Below are 22274 nucleotides of genomic sequence, written 5' to 3'. Positions count from 1 at the left end.
CTACGGTGTTAATTCCTGAAAGGCCACCTCACTCCCCAGCCCCAGACAACCCTCCTGTGGCTCCTCTGACCCAACAGGCCCAAAGCCCCTTCACAATGGTCCTCTCTGAGGACAACGCCAGCGGGGCCATCCACGCACCAGGACAGCTGCTGGCTGGGCCTCAAGGAGACCCGGGAAATAAATGATGAGGATGGGCTGGGAGGCTCGAACCCCCGGGGCTGGAGATTGATGTGGCTGCATCCAAAGCAACATAATGGGCCCTGCGGGCTGGCCAGGCAGGAGATAAAAGGCAAGGGACATAAATAACACAGGAAATAAAGGGTGGAAAGCTGGCCCAAAGGAATAAATCCCTGCTCCTCGACAGGCTCAGTGTGGGAGTTGGGGCAGTGCTGGTGGGCAGGGGAGGGGTGCAGGAGAGAGGGCAGCATGGTGGGCTGCCAGCTGCCCCCTGGGGCCTCTGGTCACACTCACCCCTCCCACACACACAACACTCACAGAGGCAGTGGGGGAGGGCGAGTCCTGCCTGGATCACCAACTCACACAATTGGCGGTCCCCCTCTCTGCCTCTGTTTCCTCCTCGGTAAAATGGGGTGAGGTCCTAGGCCAGTGTTTCCTGAGAGGGGTCTAAGGACCACCTACATCAGTATCACCCAGAAAGCTTGTTTAACATGCAGTTTCCTGGGCCCCACCACAGACCTAAGAATTAGGGTCTCTCTAGAGGGTCCAGGATCAACACAGCTAATAAGCTCCCCAGCTCTGAGACCATCCTTCCATCATATAGATTAGATAGATAGATAGATAGATAGATAGATAAATGCATGAATGGATATATATATGTATGCATGGATGGAAGGATGGATGGATGGATAACAGGTGTTTGCCACTATTTATTAACTGCTTGCTATATACTAGGCTGGTTGCTTTGCTTGTGTTTGCCCAATCCAATTTTTACTTCATTGCCCCTACTTTGCAGAAGAAGAAACCAGCTCAAAGGGGTTCCACGACCCACCTAAGGTGAATGCAGGGCCAGACTCCTGGCCACCACCGTGCGCTGCCCCCATGACGTGGGACATTATATACGCGTGTAGTGGTGATCCTCTGGTCACCAAGCACTACAAGTTTGTTGTCCTTATGACCCTGACATCCTTTAAAGTAGAACCTGATCCCAAGAGCCCCATCCCCACTCCATAGAGTCCTTGCTCTCTCTCTGTGCCCAAGGGCCTGGGTGAGAGTAAGAGGACCCTGGAGGTGTGGCTGAGCTCCCCTCTCACCAGTCTGACAGTGAGGATGAGGATGAGACTTGGGCATTTTGAACGCTTGCCCTGGATGACCTCGTGGGTGGTCCTCACAACTCAGGTAGAGCAGACACTCTCACGTCCCATGATGCTCATGTGCCCTCCCCTTTCTTTTTAAATGGCCCCAAACTTTCTCACTTCCCTAATTCTCCAAGGAAACAAAACACATGCCAAATCCACTGTTTTGCCCTCCCCTCTAGCACCGGCCTACATGCTCCCAGGAGGTGGTGGGGAAGAGAGAGCAGAGGGTCTCTCTCTGAGGAAGGATTCCCAGGGGATTGAGGATAGGGGGTGGCCTGAACCTGGCCTTCGGAGCTGATCTTCCAAGAGATGCAAAGAGAAAGGCTCTGCTCAGCTGGGCCTGCAGCAGAGGGAAATGGAAACCAGATGTGTGGGCCTTGGGGGGATCTACTCAAGACCGGGGGCGTTAGCACCTCATTCCCACTGTCCTCAGCCATGTCATGGGGTCACCAGAGGGGAGCACGGTCTTCTGTGTGGAGGGGACCCCCAGCTGCCTCTTTCACTCAGATGAGATGGGGGGAAGAGAACGCCCCTGAACCGTGGAAAGCTGCAGGACCTCTGGGAATTCTGGGCTGAACAGACAGACCAAAACAGGAGTTCTGTTGCTCAGGGCCAAGACACGAGGCCCAAGGCATGAAATCACTGGAACAAGATCACAGGCATCGCTATTTGGACAAGGTATGACCCGGTCATTTATTCTTCCCCGGAGTTCTGCCATTGCCATTCCTCTGTGGCCAAACAGACCCCTGGTGAAAAGGCAGACACTCCTGGGAAGAGTATGATGTTACACCATTTTCCAGCCATTCCTCCCTGAGTGCAAGTTATTTGGTCATGGCCCAGCATTTGAAGGTGGGGGACCATTTTCCATAATCCAGCCCAGTGGTTCTCAATCCTGACTGCACATTCAAACCTCCTGGGGGAGCAGTAAAGAAGAAAGCACGTGAGGGCCCCAGCCACTGCACAGAGATGCTGATTCAATGACAGGGTAGGGCCAAGTGTCTTTTGAAGCTCTCCAGGTGATTCCAGGGAGCAGCTCCACCCAGCCTCCAACACAGTGGCCCTTTAAGGCCAGCAAAGCCCTTAGCCTCCTCACCCGTGACCCATGGACCAGCAGTGTGGGCAAACCCTGGAAGCATATTAGACTTGCAGCCCTCAGTCCCCACCGTAGCCCTCCTGATCAGAATCTGCCCTGAGCAAGACCTCCAGGTCATTCGCAGACACATTCAAGTCGGGCAAGCTCAGACTTACAGGAAATACAGGCCTTTGCTCTCACCTGATTCCTGAGACCGCTGAGCAGAGCAGACTTCACTTTCTCTCACCCCTTTACCACCCCCAGAAACATCCCGACTGCCCCACCTTCCCCCCCCCCCAAATCCTTTTCAGCTACAGAGGCGGTTCGTCTGTGGTGGGAAGGGGCATATTTGTGTGGAGTGCCCTCTTTCTGCTCAGCCCCGGGAGGTCCTGAGATCTTGTCCCCCTCAGAGAGAGCGTGTGGGTGATTTACTGCTTCAGACACTGGGATGCAGGGATGGGGGGCGCCGGGAGACAGGTCAAGGGCTGGCAGCCAGCCTGACCAAACACACGAACAGCAGCAGCCGCCTGGGCCCTTGAGGAGCCACAAGCCTCAAAGATGTATTAAGTCTACACAGAAAAAGATGGGCTGTTTTGTTTTTCTCTTTTAACAAGCGAGGCTTGTTCCAGGGACTGTGAGCATATGTTGCCAGGCCTGTTCTGATCAGGGCTGCACCTGCTGATTCTGTTCTCAAGACCTAAACACCCCCAATGTGTCCCCACCCCAATTCTACCCACCCCTGACTCTGTCTCCTTTCCCCACAACCTCACAAGCTTCTGGAGTTTCAGGAAAGGAAGCCTGGACTGGAGCTGAGGCTGCAGGTAGATCCATGACCATGTAGGGGAGCAGGGGGCTAAAGGGAGAGACAGAGGCCCAAGGTTCAGAGTGGCCCTGGGCCCACTGAAGTCCAGGTCATGAGCAAAGCCAAAAAGGAGCCTTCCCCTCACTGGGAGCCACTCAAAACTGGGTCCTGTGAAGCCGGGGTCAAGCACGGCCATGCCAGAAGGAAGGGCTGGCAGGTGAAGAAGAGACATTTTTAAAGAGGGTCAATGAGTTAGAGATGTTTTCTCAACTACGTCACTCCTGAAAGGGAAGGACCTTCTCTTGTTCTCTCTGAAGCATCTTGCAGGGGGCTGGGAACAGCATGGTGGTCAATAGAGAATGAGTACGGAATACAGAAAAGATCAGTGGGTGGATAGATGAAAAGACGAATGGAGAATGAATGACCAGGACTTCTGATTCCAACACTATGGCAAACTAGATACTTGGAAAGGCCTTCTTGCTAAAGAACTTAATCCTGGATAAATTATAACACACGTTTTTGAACACATTTCTGAGCTTGCAGAATGATAGGGAAATATTCAAAGGAGGAAAAAACAGTCACAAGAAGCTGAAACCCAAAGGTGATATAGACCTGAGGGTAAATGCCTTTATTGGCAACACCAAAGGGAGCCACCTGCAGGCTGGGGGGAGCTGAAACTGGTACTCCTAAATTAAGTCTGGCATTCTAGAAAGGGTCTACCAGGTCGGTACCAGACCTTGAAAGGGTCTGGATTCCAGACAAGTACAAATCCTCTCGGGAGAAAGGTGTTCCCAACAGAGACCTTTGGGACTGATGCCCAAAGATTAACAAAATGTGAACTCACAATCAAAAATTACCAAACACACAAGGATATGAGTCACCACAGATCTACATTCCTAGGACTACAAATGTTGGAATCCTCAAATATAGACAATTAAACAACTGTTTTCAGACACTGGACAATATGCAACTCAAGACTGAGAGGGGGGAAAGTGGCGGGGTGGGTGGTGGTGGTGGGACGAATTGGGAGATTGGGATTGACATGTATACACCAATATGTATAAAATAGATAACTAATAAGAACCTGCTGTATAAAAAAATAAATAAAATTAAATTTAAAAAAAAAAGACTGAGAGGCGAGAAACAAATGAGATCAAATCAAACTCCAATCTTCTGCCTGGAGGGAATTTCTGGGATGCAGAGCAGGGTGGGTGAACCCAAGCAGAGTTCAGTAGCCTCAGTGAGTTGAAGAGATAGAATTTGGAGTTTGGAGAGGCCAAGGTGCCTGGAATTTGCAGGACAGAATACCAGAGAAAAGAGAGTTATGAAGAGAAAGGGCTTCTAAAATCTGCATGGTCCCCTTAAATCTCTGGCTGGATTTCAACCTGTGCAGCACAGAGGAAATACCCAAGGCTGAGAAAAGAACAACATCTGGGAACAGAACAATTACCAGGGAGCTGTATGATGAAAAATTCCCAGAGCCTGCACAGGAATCACTAGAGTTGTTTGTTTGTTTTTCACACAGCTACCCAATTGTTTTAGCATCTTTTATTGAAAAAGATGTCTCCTATCATTATCTCTATTCAAGATTTTACTGGAGGTCCTAGCCACTGCAATAAGTTAAGAAGGCATAAAACCATCCAGGCTGGAAAAAAAGTACAACTCTCTTTATTTTTAGGCATTGTGTACATTATTGTGTACTATTGTGTACACAGAAAATCTTAAGTTACCTACAAAGAAGTTACCAGAATGATAAGTGAAGTGAGCAAAGTTGCAGGATACAAAGTTAATATATTAAAATCAATTATATTTCCATATACTAACAATGAATAGTTAGAAATTGAAGTGGAAAATACCATTTACAATAGTACCCCAAAATAGTTGGAAATAAATTTAGTGAAGTATGTGTAAGATCTGTACACTGAAAACTGCCAAACAAATGTTGACTATATCATGCTCATAGGTCAATACTGAACATATGTCAATTACCCCCCAATTAATGATCTACAGATTTAATGCAAACCTAATAAAAATCCCAAAAGGCTTTTCTTAGGGGTAGAAATTAACAAGATGATTCTAAAATTTATATGGAAATGCAAAGAACCTAGAATAGACAAAACTATATTGAAAGGAAGAGCAAAGTTAGAAACTTATACTACCTGATTTCAAGACTTACTATTAAACTATAGTAATCAAAACATGTAATATTGGCATAAGGATAGACATATTAGAAATTCCAGAAGTAAATCGACACATATATGGTAGTAAGTATGTATCTTTGATTTGACAAAGATACAAGGTATTTTAATGCAGAAAGACTAGTCTTTTCAACAAATGGTTCTAGAATAATTGGATAGCTATATGGAAACAAACAAAAAAAACAAAACAAAACAAAAAAAACCTCTCAGACTCCATATACAAAAATACTCAAAATGGGCAAAGACCTAAACATAAAAACTAAAACTTCTAGAAGAATTGTGACTTTGAGGTAGGACACAAAAATCATGAACCATAAAATAAAAAAATTCATAAATTGAAAAATTCTACTCTTGGAAGGACCCCATTAAGAAAATGAAAAGTCAAGCCATAGACTGGGAGAAAATAGTTACAATATATATTATACCTGACAAAGGATTCACATCCAGAATATATAAAGAACTATCTAAACTCATAAGATAAGCAACCCAATAAAATATGTGTAAAAAAGTCAAGTGAACATTTCACCAAAGAAAATATGCAATGGTCAACATGTACATGAAAAGCTGTTTAACTTCATTTGTCATCAGAGAAATGAAAATGAAAACCACAAGTTGAGTTACCACTACAGATTTGCTCAAATGGTTAGAATTAAAAGCTTGACAATACCAAGCACTGATGAGGATGCGAAGTGACAGCTCTCATGATCTGCACATGAATGTTACGGAAGGCTTTATTTCATAACAGCCCCAAACTGGAAACAACTCATGTGTCCACAGCAAGAGAATGGATAAACAAATTGTGGTATATCCATACTATGGGATACTATTCATCAATTAAAAGTAGCAAACAGGGACTTCCCTGGTGGCCCAGTGGTTAAGATTTTGTGCTTCCACTGCAGGGGGTGCGGGTTCCATCCCTGGTTGGGGAACTAAGATCCCACATGCTGTGCGACATGGCCAAAAAAAAAAAAAAAAGAAAAAAAAAAGGAGCAAATACTTATACACACTGCAGCATGGATGAATTTCCTATTGTCATGCTGAGAGTTGTGGGTTGGATTGTTCCTCCAATAGGATACATAGAAGTCCTAACCCCTTGTACCTGTGAACGTGACCTTATTTGGAAATAGGGTCTTTGCAGATGTAATCAAGTTAAGATGAGATCATAGTGGATTAGGGTGGGCCCTAAATCAACATAACTGGTGTCCTTATAAGAAGAAAAGAGACACAGAAAAACACGGAGACACAAGGAAGAATGCTACGTGAAGAAGGAGGAAGCAATTAGAGTCATGCTGCCACAAACCAAGGAATCCCAAGGACTGCCGGCAACCACCAGTAACCAGACAAGAGGCATGGAACAGATTCTCCCTCAGAGCCTCCAGAAGGAACCAACCCTGCCAGCACCGTAATTTCAGACTTCTGTCCTCCTGAACTGTGAGAGAATAAACTTCTGTTGTTTGAAGCAACCCAGTTTGTAGTGCTTTGCTATGGCAGCCCTAGGAAACTAATACAGTGAGCCAAAGAAGCCAGATACAAAAGAACACATACTGTACAATTCCAATTTTTATGAAACTCTAGAAAAGACAAATCTAATCTATAGTGATAGAAGACAGATCAGCGGTTGTCTGGGGCTGGGATGGGGGTTTATGGGAAAAAGACATAACGGAACCTTCTGGGGCGATGGAAATGTTCTCTATCTTGATTGTGGAGGTAGTTACATGGGTGTATATACATGTGTAAGAACTCAAAACTGGCACCCTTAAAATTGGTGACAGATCTGCAAATGAACAGATTGAAATTTTGGAAACAAAAAAAGTATGTATAATTGTCCAAATTCAAAACTCAGGGTATGGACCCTGTTGTGCTGGGTTGGAATCTGAGATATTGGTATAAATGCACATTTATTATAATATAGATGGATGGATGCAAAGATATACAGATGTAGATAGATGTGTGAATACAATGGATTAGTATACATGCATACACTTCCTAGCTCTGTCCACTAAGAGAATCTAGAAGCACTGACACTCAGTAGTAATAAGCACACTTCATGCCTAGATCTTGGTTTCTAAATACGATTCTGCAATAAAAGGAACCAGGCTCCTTGATGAAATGCCTGACTCTACGCCTGGGGCAGGAAAAATGCAAAATGAACCTAAAGCATCTTGTGGTGCCAGGAAGTAAGAAAGTGCTTTTAAAAAAGTCAAAAGTCAGAGGAGTCAAACTGAAAGAACTTCCAATGGCCAAAGCTACAACAGTTTGAGCAACAAAACGAATCCCCATGAAGCCATAGTGATATAAATAAGGGACACTTTACAATATGCCTGACTAGTATTCCTCAAACGTATCAACACCATAAAGGACTAGGAAAGACTGTAGAACTGTCACAGATTAGAGTCTAAGGAGACATGGTAATTAAATACAATGTGGTATCATTGATTGAATCTTGAAATAGAAAAAAGACATCAGTGGGAAACTGAGAAAACCAAATAATGTCTATGGTTTAGTGAATAGTATTGTACTGATGTTAATGTCTTAATAACTGTACCATGGCTATGTAAGCTATTAACATTAGGGGAAGCTGGAGAAAGGGTACAGGAAATTCTCTGTACTATCTTTGCAACTCCTCTTAAATCTAAAAATTATTTCAAAATAAAAAGTAAATAAATTACGTATAACTCTTTAAATACATATATAAATGAGGCATCAGCGTGAGATTAATCACCAGGTAGTCTGTATTCAGGCAAAAGCAGATGATCACATATATTCCTAGCATTCTCTATCAGCTCCCAATGTAATAGGGTAGAGTGACTAGATGGGGAGATATACAATAGCTTATACTTTATCATACTATGAAAGCTACTGTTACTTCACCCTTAAGCTAGAGTACACTGTGGAATTTATTCTACATATACAAGTATCCCCCACTTTTCAAAACTTGGCTTTACATCACTTCACTTTTTTTTTTTTTCGCGGTATGTGGGCCTCTCACAATTGTGGTCTCTCCCGTTGTGGAGCACAGGCTCCGGACGCGCAGGCTCAGCAGCCATGGCTCACGGGCCCAGCTGCTCCACGGCATGTGGGATCCCCCTGGACCGGGGCACGAACCCATGTCCCCTGCAACGGCAGGTGGACTCTCAACCACTGCGCCACCAGGGAAGCCCAACATCACTTCACTTTTATGAAAGACCTACATTAGTACCTGGTTTCACTATCTGAAAGAAATCTGAAGAGGATTTTCGCTTTTATAAAAAAAACAAAAAAAGCGAAAAGTGAAAGTGTTTAGCATTTGGTTTGCAGTGAGCCGTGACAGAGGCATTGTGCACCCAGAGCAGCGAGAGTGGCACTGCCAAGCTCCTTACCCGGGAACCACACTCAGCATCTCAGCATCAAGTCGCCAGAGATTTGAACTGCCTTTGAGCATCTGTGCTTTATCTCGATTTGTTTTGTACATCTTAGGCAAGAGGTATTTTAAGGGAGTTGCTTCTTTGCTTTACACCCTTTCCGCTTACAAAAGGTTTCACAGGAAAGTTCTACTTTCAGATAGTGGGGGAAATCTATATCTGAAATTGTCCTTTAGTCTTTTGTTCTTCAAACTTACAGATTTTTATATTGTTTTCCCAAATAGATTTAAACTCCACAATGCCTAGAGATTATGTTTTAGTTTTAGTACCTTCTCCTATTTATCTAATTATTTTTAATCGTAGCTCTAGGTCCATACTTACATACCAAGAAGGGATATGTAATCTTGCATGTGTCATGTATTAAAAGTATCACTTTAATTTTCATTGTTATTATGGATTGAATTGTGTCCCCCCAAATTCATGCTGACATCCTAACCCCTACTGTGACTGTAGCTGGAGATGGGGCTTTTAGAGGGTAATTAAGGTTAAATGGTTAAGGTCATACGGATGAGGCCCTAATCCGATAGGATAGGTGGCCTTTATAAGAAAAGGAAGAGAGAGACATGAAAGATGGAGGGGACTGTCCCAGACTGGAAAGGAGGCAGATGCAAGAAGAGGTGGCCTGGTGCTGAGATTATAATCTCTTTCTTGGCATTCTCCTTTACTGTGTCTCCATCTGAACCTCCAGCAATAGCAGTTCAGTCCATGACCACCTCTGAGTGCTCCCAGAGGCCCCCTGAGCCTCCATTTCCTCATGCATAAAACAGGTTAGCACAAGATGCTACCCTTGGAAGTCCAACAAAGGAAGTCGTGCGTGGCTCAGTCGCCTGATGTTCTCAGAGGGGCGGGTGTGCACACACACGACCACAGGCAGAAGCACAGCCCCCCATCTTTCTGGTTTCTGTTTTTTGGTCATGCCATGCAGCATGCAGGATCTTAGTTCCCCAACCAGGGATCGAACCCACGCCCCCGCACCCCCTGCAGTGGAAGCACGGAGTCTTAACCACTGGACTGCCAGGAAACTCCCCCCATCTTTCTTTCTCTGCATTTACTTGGGCAGCTGGAGCAGCAGGTGATCCAAGCCATGTGGCTGAAAGGACAGGTACAGCATCAATAGGAGAGACGGTATGTTTGAGAGTCACTGCAAGCACTGTCAAGTAGGAAATTTAAAACCAACCGCAGTTCTGCTGCTGCCTCTGCTGGCCAGTTACCCCCAGGGAAGTCTTCCTGACAGCGTTATCTTCTGGGGGGATTCCCTGTTTTCCTGGGAGCCTGTTATCCTACTCTCTGCCAGCAAGGAGGCCAGTCAGTGGAATAGTGAATGGTCTTCCTTCCAGGGAAAGGTGGACTGTGAGCGTGGTGGAAACTCTGTGAGGATGCTTCCCTGGGAAGCTGGCAGTAGGTTGGGGGTGATGGATGCCTTACAGCTTCCCAGCTTAGAGTCTTCCCTTCTGTCATCTCATCCACCTTTTCTGAGGGGTTTGAGATTTTTTTTTTTTTTTTTTTTTTTTTTTTTGCAGTATGCGGGCCTCTCACTGTTGTGGCCTCTCCCGTTGCGGAGCACAGGCTCCGGATGCGCAGGCTCAGCGGCCATGGCTCACGGGCCCAGCTGCTCCGCGGCATATGGGATCCTCCCAGACCGGGGCACGAACCCGTATCCCCTGCATCGGCAGGCGGACTCTCAACCACTGCGCCACCAGGGAGGCCCGGGTTTGAGATTTTTAAAAATACAAGTCTTATTTTTTTCCTCTGACCTCTAATTCTTTTTAGGAAATTGTGTGTGTGTGTGTGTGTGTGTGTGTGTGTGTGTGTGTGGTGAAATGCACAGGACATAACATTTGCCATTAGTAACATTTAATACATTCACGAGGTTGCATGTCCATCACCTCTACCTGGTTCTGATCTCTTTTAAAGCATTATGTGCTCCTTATTAAAGAGATGGGGGGGAAGTATCAATATAAAGGAAGAAGTAAAAATTACAGAAAATTCCACTCCCTGGGGATAACTATGAATAATACTAAGGTGACAGCTCCCAAACAGTGCAATGAGGCATCAGGGCACAATAACAGATCCACTAAGACACTGCAGGGATATTTTAAGTTTTGAGGGAAGCACAGTGCCATCTGTCGGGTGCTCAGCAAACTGTTGGCTCTAGGAGTCCAGTTTCCACATTAGATTATGAGGCATTCCTTCCAACAATGTCATATCTTTGTGAAGTTCGTTTTTTGGTGGTTGCTGTGATAAAAAGCAAATACCATGTGAAAATCATCGTGGCGCAGGACATGAGTGATGGTGTCCAACATGGTTCCAAGGTTTGAGAAGTTGTGCAGAGCCCCATGCACATCCATTAGTAAATAACTGTGGTTATTTAAGAATGAAATATAAATTTTTTCTTTCAATTTATGTGTACTTTTCTTAGATGACTGAAAAATAGCCTTTGACTTATATAGATATAACTACTTAATCAAAGGATCTCTTTGGTATTTCTTTTGGCCTAAGTGCACCATAGAAAATTATTGACTCTAAGGGTGCTATGAACAGAGAAAGTTTGGGAACCGCTGTTCTAGGGCATCTACTTCTGGCATTTTGGTGTATATAAACAAATGTGTATATTGTCTTCATAACTGAGCTCATATGTATATGCAGTTGTATAATGGGTACTACGATCCATCATTTTATAGTCGAAGAAGCTGAGCTCCAAAGGGGAAGTAGTCACACAGCTAACCAGGCCCCTCTTTGTCACACCCTGCTGCTTGCCTCTCTGAGACCCCCAAGATGGTGGCCCTCTATGGTTCTGACAAGTGCCAGCCTCACCGGTGAACACTGGCAGGGCCTTAGGCTGCTGGCATGGAGTGGTCCCTGATTTACTGATAAATCCAAAGTGCACCGACCTTACTTCATTACCCAATTTGCTGATGCCTAAAAATTCATCTATGCTTTGACATAAGATTCTCATAAATAGCAGGTGACTCTGGGAAAGGAAAGCCACTGAGCTATTATCAGCCACTGGTACCTCCATGTGAATGAGATTTTCAGAACCTTTCCTGAGAGAAGTTTTGATAAGAAAAAAGAGGTTTCTGAGAGAAGTGGGTAAGGTGGGTGTCTCAGATGGGGTTCCCTGGAAAGACTGATTCAGAGAGCTGTGCGCAGAAAGTATTTAAGGGAGTGTTTGCAGGAGATACAAGGAACTGAGGAAGGCAGGACTGGGCAAGGGAGAAGTCAGCCTGCAGGATGTTTATAATTGAGGCTTCAGCCAACCTATGGAGCACTCTAGAGCTGAGGTGGCCCTTCAGAGTTGTCTCAAGTCGAGGCAAGCAGGCTGTGTCTTTGTATCCCAGCATTAGCCAGTCACTGTCTACGGGTCACCCCTGGAAGGACGTGTGACCTGGAGTGAGCAGCTCCCTGCAGACCAGGCAGGGCACAGTGAGGGATGCAGTTGGGAGCCATTTGTGGCTAAGAATCCCAGCAGATGGACACTAAACAAGAAGTTACAACTGTGCAAAGTGCCTTGAAGGAGAAATCTAAAGAGGTTGAGTGTGTGTAATAAGGGAGAAGAGCAAATAACTTAATCTGGAAACGTGGGGGTGGGAGGTTGTGCACAGCTTCGAGGAAGACTTTCTTGGAAGAGTGACATTCAGACTGAGGCCTTTAGCTTAAAGAGTTGCACAGGTAGAGCTGGGGAAAGCAATAATGGGCAGCACATGCAAAGGTCCCAAGGCAGAAGGAACAGCCTTTAGCTGAGGTTGGGGCATGAGGGACCATCACAAATCGAGGCTGGCATGCAGCCTGGGTCAAACAGGGCAGGGGTGCAGGGAGGATGCGGGACCTTATCTCAATGGAAGCCACTGACCAGGGAGGTAATATGATCAGATCTCTCATTTCCTCTCTGGGATCATTTCCCTCCCCTTAGGCTGCCCTTTGATGATTAGACTAACCAATGTCACCTGGATGTAAGTGTGGTTTGTCCTAAGTTCCCTCTGAGCCTCTCCAGAGAGGTCCTACCCCAGACAACCCCAGGGTCTCTGTGGCAGCCAGCAGCCTCTCTCCTGGAGCTACCCAAGGCCCTGGAAAGAAGTGGCTGTCCTTGTCCTCCTCCCAACACCCCTTCCTGTCCAGAGCAGACAGAGCTGCTCCCTCTAAAAAAAGCCTTGGCGGGGGAGTGAATAATCCCTTTGCCAAGCTCCCCCAGAGGAAACAAGGCGGAACGAATTAGCAGAGCTCAAAGGTCCCATCTGGGAAACCACTCAGGGTTTCCGGGATCTGACCCCATGGCAACTCTGAGGGCACCTGAGCCATCAAGGAAACACTGGCGGCGAGTCCTCCGTCTGATGTCTCTCACCTCCGTGGGAACTTCTCCCGGAAGCCCTGGTTGGGGATGGGGGGTTGGTGCTGAAACAAATCTGCTCACACTCCCACCTCCCCATGTGCACAGAGGTGGCTGGCCACCCCGTGCAAAAACGACAGCGTACACCACAATCCGATCAGTATTTTTAAAAACATTCCAAACAGTTCAATTAGATCTACCAATTGCTTTCACTGTGTTTCTTTCTGACTCATTAGGATGATGCCATTTAATCATTCCTTTAACCAAGGCAACCATTTAAATCAGCTAATGCATGGTGCAGTCCTCAACAAATCATCAGCCAAGACGGGGTGGCCTAGCGAATGACACTGATTTATTTAGCACTTCTTACATGCCAGACATTGTTCTCTGTGCTTAATAGACATTCGCCCGTTTGATCCTCACAGTTCTGTCAGGCAGATAACATTATTGTCCCCTTTGTATAGATGAGGAAACTGAGGCACAGAGAAGTTCCTGGGGCCATAGTTGGTAAGTGGCAGACCTGAGATTTGAATGAGAGTGCAGTTCATGGTTTGTAACCCAGGCCCAGAGGCACCTCTGGGGCTCTGTGGAACCCGTTCAGGGCAGCAGGATGGTTACCTCCAACCCGTTCCCTCAGATCAGAGGATCTGTTTCATTGGTTTTCTCTCTAGCATAAAGATTTTTTAAAATAAAAGATTCCAAGGCTCTGAACAGATTTGCAAATCACTGGCAAGTGAGCTTTGTCTGAAGAGGCAGGAGAATTATCCTCTCTTCTCTGAAACTCTTATTTAAAGGTCTGAATTAGAACTCAGAAATGAGCATTTAACAAACACATCAAGTGATTCTCATCTTTGGACAAATTTGGAGGAAAAAAAAGAGAGACTTGCCTTTGGGTTCCAGATCCTCCTCATCTTCAGTGGGCCTAAGGCAAGCCTTGGGACTCAGTTCTTTGCCTGTAAAATGGGCACAATTCCTGCCCTGCCTCTTTCCTAGAGCTGCGATGAGGTGCAAGGAAATCAGCACCATGCTCTACAAGGTAAGGGACTGTCACAACATCAACAACGATGTGTCCCTTCCAAGCCACAGCTGTGGGCTGGGGCTGCTCCTGAGCTTGTGATAAGGGCAAAACAAAAAGGTAGCTGGGGAGGCATGTGCTGGGGCTGGGTTTATGAAGAATCCAAACGTTGAGATTATGGAGAACACACAGGCTGGAACAGAAGGTTTTGACAAAAGCATGTGTAGACCCTGGCTAAACACCAACATTGAGGCTAAGATGGTTAAATACACCTGTGTCCCCCCAAGGCGGGGCAGTCCAGGGAAGGGAAGGGAACTTGCCAAGAAGGGAGGGCATGCAGAGTGTGGGCTTGGGAGTCAGATGCCGGTTTGCAACTGGACCCCTGAGACGTACCAACTCTGTGACCTTGGGCAAGTGGCCCCGTGCCTCTGTGGCTCAGTTTCCTCATCTGTAAAACGGGAGGAATCACAGAGTGTGCCCCATGGAGCTAACCATGAGGATCAAAGGAAACATTACCCGGGACCTGTCTGTGAGTGTCAGCACAGCAGGAACCACACTTGGGCGGCAGCTAGGCTGTGCAAGGTAAAATAATTCACCCTTCCATAGTGATTTAATCTTTGGGTTGAGCTCCCCGACTCAGCTGTGGGGATGGACGCAATCTCAGTGAGATTGGGGCAACCCGCTAATGTCCCCCAGGATGAGTTTGAGTTATGGGAGCTCATATAACCCCAGGTACTGGGGGAGTTAGTGTGTCTCTGAAGCATTTGCCCCATGGGGTCCTCTGGGACATCTCTCAGTGGAGCCCTCGAAGAACAGGTATCAATCCATGAAGCATCTCCAAGACAACCCTCATTCCTGCCTTTTCCTGCCCTTGCCTGCAAGGTGCCAGGGCCCAGGGGCCATTTCTCAGGTCTGGGCCTCACCTGGGCATGGAAGCCAGGCAGAGCCCGGACTTGCCACCAGCCCTTCCCTCCAGGGTCTTGCTGTCTCCTGGAGCTCTCTAGGGAATCTCCCTCTTCAGTGGCCATGCCTGCTCTCACTCCAGACCTTGCTCCATTTCCACTAAGCCCCTGCATCCTCTCGTTTCTTCTAAGGTCCAGCGTTGGGGGGGGTGGTCCAAGCCAGGCAAGCTCCTTGTTTCCACCCACCACCTGTCCCATCCCTTATCCTAACCACACAGGCCCAGTGTCTTGAATGCAGAGCACAGAGTGAACTCCTGGGAGAAAAAAATGATGTCTCAAACAAGCGCATCCCACCTCATTTGCTGAGACCATGACCATTCCCTCGCAGAGGAATGTGACACTGTGGGGACGTGGCCCCAGCAGAGTTTGAGCAGGGCTAGAAGGATGGGTTGTCTGTCTCCGGAAAAACATCTTAAAGAAGAAACTGGTGAGCAGGGACCAGATGCTGGAAATGGAAGGAGAGCTGGGGGGATTCAAAGTTGCCCACTGTGAATGTGCCTGGAACATCTGGGTATGGACTGTTGGAAAGAGCTTCTGGTGCTTTGTGAGGGAGATGGGGCTGGACAGGAGCAGGCAGAGGGAATCCCGACTAGGTGCACAGCACCGCCCCCCCAAACACAGACATACACACGCCTCAAAGTGCTCAGACCTCTGGGGCTGCCTGGGGCCACAACTGGTCTTTCTTCAGCCCCAGACTTCCAAGCAGCACCCCTAAAGGAGAAACAAAATAAGTTCATATTCCCTCCCTGTGCACAGCAGTTGCTTTGATGGCTGAAGAGAGGGCGAAAGGAAGGGAGTAGAAGGACAAGAAAATGGAATTGAGGTCAATCGGGCTCCTCTATCCAGGACCCCTCCCCCTCACCACTGTTCCAAAATGTTTTACAGCTCGTGCTCCCATTACACCCTTGAAATTGCCCTGCAACATCTTGTGGGTCTCCCACGCTAGCATGCTGTCCCAGCACCCCAGGTGAATTCAGAGAAGCGACAGAAGGTGTGGACAAGGGCAAGATGACAAGGCTATTAGACATCCAGCTCCAAGGAGGACCTTCCTTCCCTCTGACCACACTTGCTCTGGAGGAGAAGGGAAGCTCTGGCTTGGCTGAGTATCCTCACCCACTCACTCCCTTTGCCCACGAAAGTGCTCTTGGAGAGGTTCCAGGGGCTGTGGAACCCTGGGTTCCAGTCCCAGCTCAGCCACCAGGTCATTGGCCCTTCCCCTCTCTGAGTCTCCCTGTAGAAAATGAGATGGCCAGGATGGAGATCCACAGCCCTTCCAGGACCAAGATTCTAAATCACCACCTGCTGCAGCCAGATGTCATCACTGAAAGCAGACAGGGAGCCTGCTTTGATCTTCCAAGGCTGGGCAGGACAGGCTCTCAGAGCTACGCCAAGGGTGTGGCTTGGTGGAGCCAGGAAGACAAGCTGGCCGGGAGACCGTGCACATGGGAGCATTCCAGGTGCCTGGCACCCCGGACATTCACGCCAGCTCCTGGGCACGGGTCTGTGACAGGATGGAGGAGGGGTAAAAGCTAAGAATCCCCAGGACATGGTTCAGTCAAGGGCTCAGAAGTGGATCAGCTGTGCCTCTGAGACCAGACAAGCCTCTGGGCTGGAGGTGGCGGGAGTGCAAGTAGTGCAAAGAGCCTGGGCGGGCACGTGCTTGTGGATTTCGCGGGCACCTAGAAGTGCTGGGTGTCCAGGGAGGGCACGTACACACACACGCGCACGCACGCACACACACATCTGTGTATGTGTGTCTTCAGGTTTCACAGTCAACAGAAGCCTTTCCAGGAAAGGCAGAGGCAGAGTTGAGACAGGCTCCAACCCAAGGTGAAGGTTCAGCTGGGGCCTCCAGGACCGCCAGACTGGCTGCTAAATCATTAAAATACTTTAATACCAGGGTAAATAGGCGCAGCCCCAAGCCCCTGGAGCGTCCCCCACTCCCACCCCAACCTAATACTCCAGTGCCGGGACTAAAGACTTCCCATAGGCCTGCAGCCAAAGGGTGAGCACCGGACTCAGCAGGGACGGACGCCAGGAACCCACTCCAGTGCCACGTCTGGCACACCGACCGATCGGCCCGTTTGTCACTGGTGATCACGTATGTGGATTAGCCTCCCCGCTCCCACCCCAGCTCCCCTCCCATCTCAGCTGTTCCCTTCTTTGCTTTCATCACATCCCTCTTAGCTGCAGTAGGAACTCTGGGCTTAGGAGAGAGGGCTCAGATGGCTGCGCGTTCCCGCCTTGAGACCTGGGGTCCCAATGCCCAGGCCAGACACTCAGGAACTGCTCCAGAGGCTGCAGCTGGGCTGAGGGGCAGACAGAGGCGTCTCCCACACTCGGGCCACCTGCCCCCCACACCCCCTTACCCATCAGCCCGTGAGCTCCGGGCCCCTCCAGCCAGCCTTCCTGATGAGTATTCCACACCAGCTCAGCCCCCAAAAGCAGCAAGGCAGCCCCTCCCTATGGCTGTGTGCTGACAACCAGGAAAGGGTTTTAATCTCAGAAACAGTCAAGGTGGGGAAGAGGAATGAGGGGCAGCCGGAGGGCCATATGGAACCTGTTTGAGGAGCTGGGTCAGAGCCCAGCTACACCTCCATGCTCTGGGGCACCAGGCCAGCTCTTGGCTTTGCCTGCCCAGCTCCAGCCAGAGAGGGGAAGGAGTGTGGGAGAACAGACAGGCCGGCCATGAGGGGACAGGCGTGCTACGTGTGTTCACAGGGCTGTGCCCTGGAGGTGATGACACCCTGGCTGGCTGCCCGTGGCTGGATGGGGGGGCTGGCTTTTGAAGGCCTGAAAGCTCGACCACATGCTAGGTTCACAGGGATCAGCAGAGTGGCATTTCGGGTCTCCTCGAGGCAGGCACAGGGGCACGTCTGGGAACGTCACCCCCGCTCAGCCTACCATTTCCTCGGCCCAGCTCCTTGTAGAGATGCTTCTGGAAACCCCCAACGGCACCATTTCATCTCCACTTTGGCTCTCCGCCCACAGCCAATCCTCTGTCTCTTGGTCTACCCGGCGAAAACCCAGATCCACGACCGGACGTTGGGCCCACGTGATGCCAAGTGGCTGGGGGGACGTTATATGTATTTGACTACACTGCTTGGACCTCAGCCTCACCACACTGATCTCGGGGCTGATCTGGATTTGGGACTGACCTTGCTGGATTTGGGACCGACCTCACCAGATTTCCAGCTCACCACCTCAGTACTCGTGAAGCCTGCCTGAACTTCTGTCTAGACTCCCAGGACTTCAGGATGAACCGATCAAGCTTCCGATTGATTTTGCAGAAGTCGAGACAAAACCCGACCTAAAGCAGCGTGGCCTGAGCTTCCCAAGTTTTCAACACACCTGACTGGATTTCTGAGTTTCCTGAATTTTCAACCCACCTGACTGGATTTCTGACTGGTTTGACTGAAAAGTTTTAACCGACTTTACTGACGGTTATTTGAAAAGCTGAACTTCTCCGGCATTTGAATGAGCTCTCGGGATTCTCTTACCCTGAACTGGCAAGATGATGGGGGTACTCTCAGAACCAGACTAAATAACAGGAAATCGTGCAGAGAGCTGGCTGAGCCTTCTGCAGTCCATCCCGCCTCACACCCACGTCGCACCCGGAGCCAGCCCATCTCGTCTGAAGAGGGGACGTGACAAGAGGTGCCCTTGGTCCATTATCCCCCCTCTGGAAACTTCTAACAATCTAGCGCCTGTTTCTTTACTGATGCTTCCATCAACTGTTCTCTGCCTTCTTCTCCTTGTTTCCGACATTGCCCCAGCTCTTGGAACTGGGCATCAGCAGTTCTAGGAAATGATGCTCTGGAGTCAGTCTGATCTGAGCTCCCATGTCCTACTAAGAAGTCATATAAAACAGAGCTCAAAACCAAGGGCTCCGGGTCAGCCTGCCCGGGCTCAGGGCTCAGCTCTGCCGGTTCTAGTGGTACCATCCTGGGACATGTTCATAACATTTTCTGGAGTTTGGTTTCTTCAGCTCCCAAAGGAATTGGCCAGTCATTTGTTATGGTGTGGCTCTATATTCTTTGGGGAGCACTGAATAGCCAAGGCCCTCCCAGCTGCCCCCAACCCCCAGCCCAATACCAAGCAAGCTGTGGACGTTTTCAAACCCTCCAGGCATGTCAGAACCACAGGGCTAGTTCTGCTTTTTGGGGCCTTTGTCTATCTACTCACATCTGGTCTGATTTTACCATAAGAACTTCCTGGGTTTCTTTACTGACACTTTAATGGGAACTAGATTTGCAAAGCATCCCCCAGTCCATAGGGTGTGTCGGTAATTGCCAGGCTGTGGGCTGTGAGGTGTGGACAGTGACAGGAGAGAAACTGGGCCCTGTTCGTGACCATGAGAGATGCCAGTGGCAGCACTGGTTTTCTTGTCTCTCCAGGGTGGGAGAGGAGGCAGGCGTTTGGGGAGACATGCAGACAATAATATTCATTCCTCACTCTAAGGGAAGTTCTTCTTTCACGGGGAGAGTGGGTGAGAGGTGCTGTGGGCTGCCCTGTTCAGTAGTCTCTGGCTTGTGTCCCTGTGTGCCTCTATTTGTGTTCCATCCAGACAGATGCCTCTACTCCCCTTCATTCCCACTCTTCCTTGCCTTTGCACGGGCTGCTCTCTTCCTCATGTGTCCTCCTCCTCCTTTATACACTCATTCAGCATTCATTGACCATCCTCTATATGTTCAACAAGATTCAGAAGCTAGAGGCACAAAGACACAAGCCCAGTCCTCAGTGGCTCACGGTGGCAGAGACATGCAAAGTATCAAGGGACCATAGGCCTGAACACCTAGGCCAACGGGGGCAGGACAGGGGAGAGAATCAGGAAAGACCTCCCTCCTGTGGGAGGGAGCGTGTAACTAGACTCTGTCTTGCCTATTCATCCTTCAACACGCTGCTCAAGTAGCACCTCTTATCTGAAGGGCTCCCAAATCCCCACAAGCAGAATAAATGTCTCTCTCTCCAAAACTCCCTTGGCTTTGCACATAAAAGAGAAAGCAGTGACCATCACGTGGTTCATGCCAATTCTCCCCACCCTGTCCTGGACCACAAACTCCCTGAGGACAGAACTGGATTTGCTTTTGCATTGCCAGCGCCCTTCAGAAGTTTAATAAATGTTTGTTCAGAGTAAATCTGTGTATCTACATGTATTATATCCACAAGTGTATGCATGTGTGTATGTGACCACACATCTGAGAGCGGGGCAAGGTAGTCACAGGGGTGGGGGGAGTCCTTGGGTCTCATTCTTGAACATATCTGCTTCATTAAGATCTCAGGTACTCCCCATGACCCCCTCCTCTCTATGTGGACAAGAAAGAGGTGTAAACACCTCCCTGGTGTTTACAAGTTGAAAGATTGATTCCCAGGGGAGGATGAGGGGGCTAGGACTGGGAGACACTGATGCACCAACCTCCTCAGCCAGCAGCCAGGCCTCAGGGAGCACACAAAGAGACAACTGGCCCACCTTAGCCGAAGGGACCCACCTCTTGACTTCCTACCCCTCTGTGCCCAGAAAAGGTCTCCACTGCTCCAACCCACAACTGAAGCTTGGTGGGAGGGTCCCAAGGGGCCTTAGTGTCCTGACCGTTGAACATTCTGAACAGAGACTTAAGGCTGGATCATAGGTTAACTCCCATGTAGAAACTCATATCCCAGCTGAGCCCTTCCCCACCTGGGGAGAGGTCAGTTGTATGAACTGTCTAGTCCAAGCTGGGCCCCAACCTGACAGGCTCAGAAGGCAGGGAGAAGGTCCCCCAGGTACAGAAACCCCACAGGCTGCCCAAAGTACCCCATTGCCTGGGTCTGATGGTAACAGTCCTTGCATCTATGTGGGCCTTTGTAATTTCCAAGGAACCTTCCATACATTGTCCATCTGATTAATATTTGTTGAGATTTTACCTTTTGCCCGGAATTGCGCTTTGCTAATAATAACATGAATGGGTGCTGTGCTAAAGGCTTTCACATGTATCACTGTTTGGTCCTCACACTGACCCCTCTGTAAAGATGAAGACAAGGAGACTCAGTTTATCCATTTCTCAAGGACATACAGTGCTAAACAGTAGAACCAGGGTTTGAATTCACCTGTCTCAGGTGACCCAGAGCCCCCCCGCCACTTCCGCACTCCCCCATCTCTAGCCTTTTCACCTTCCCCCAGTAACACTGGACAACCTGAAGCAGGTATCAATGTCCCATCTTAAAGATGAGAAAACTGACCCTTGGTGGGCTTACGGGACTTTCCAGAGATCTCCCAGAAGGCTGGGCCGGAGCGCCAACCTGGCTTCAATGTCCCCACTGCCCGCAAGAGAACACTTATCCCAACACTGCCCTCACATCCAAGCCCACGTCTAGTGCCCACTCTGCCTGGCTTTGCCCCGCACCCAGTCTCCCTCCCAGACCCTGCTGTGCAGGATGCCTTGACAGGTAGGAGACAGGCTCCCAGGAATGAGGATGTCACCCACCACGACTGGCCCATGAGCCATCAGCATTGGTGGCCAGATGGGTTCCAGAGCAGCCACCCGCCAAGTGCTGGCCCTGTGGGCTCCTCTCCCCACAGGCTCCCTCCTCCAGGGTGGGAATGACCAGCCTTCCTGGGGCCTGAGGCACAGAAACTCTTTCTAAAAGTTCTTACCTAATCCCCACCCACCCAGCCAAGGGCTTTGGGCTCCATGACAAGGTCAATAGTTGCCCAAATATCATCAGATCAGATCTATTTTCAGTTTTCAGACTGGCCACCAACTGGCCTACTTCTCATCCATCTGTTCCCACTAAAATGCTCGTGTCTCTCACTCAGAGCTAAGGACTCTCCCCGTGTTTTGAGACCTGCTCAGGGGGTAAACTGCCCCCTAGAGCAGGGTGCAAAGTTCCAGGAGGCAAACACGAGGCAGGGTTTCCAGATCCCTGAATTCCACCCCCAAATCATAAGAGGGTCAGGTGAGTCCCAGGGAACCCCCAAGTCCATGGGCCCTTGTCCCTTGTCCACTGGGGGGTTCCCATCGTCCAGCCTAGTCCCATAGAGGTCACCTTCTCTTGGGGCCTGGAAGTTTGAAAACTCTAACTATTCAGAAACTTGACAAGTATAGAAGAAAAACAGTTGCAGTAAGACGTGAGTTCAAGCCCCCACTCTGACCACTCATAGTGTGGCTTTGGGCAAGTTTGTTTTTGTCCCCCAATTTGTGCCC

The sequence above is a fragment of the Hyperoodon ampullatus genome (genome assembly GCF_949752795.1).
Source record: "Hyperoodon ampullatus genome assembly, chromosome: 1".
In the NCBI taxonomy this organism is placed as follows: Eukaryota; Metazoa; Chordata; class Mammalia; order Artiodactyla; family Ziphiidae; genus Hyperoodon; species Hyperoodon ampullatus.
This window is presented reverse-complemented; position numbering follows the sequence as displayed.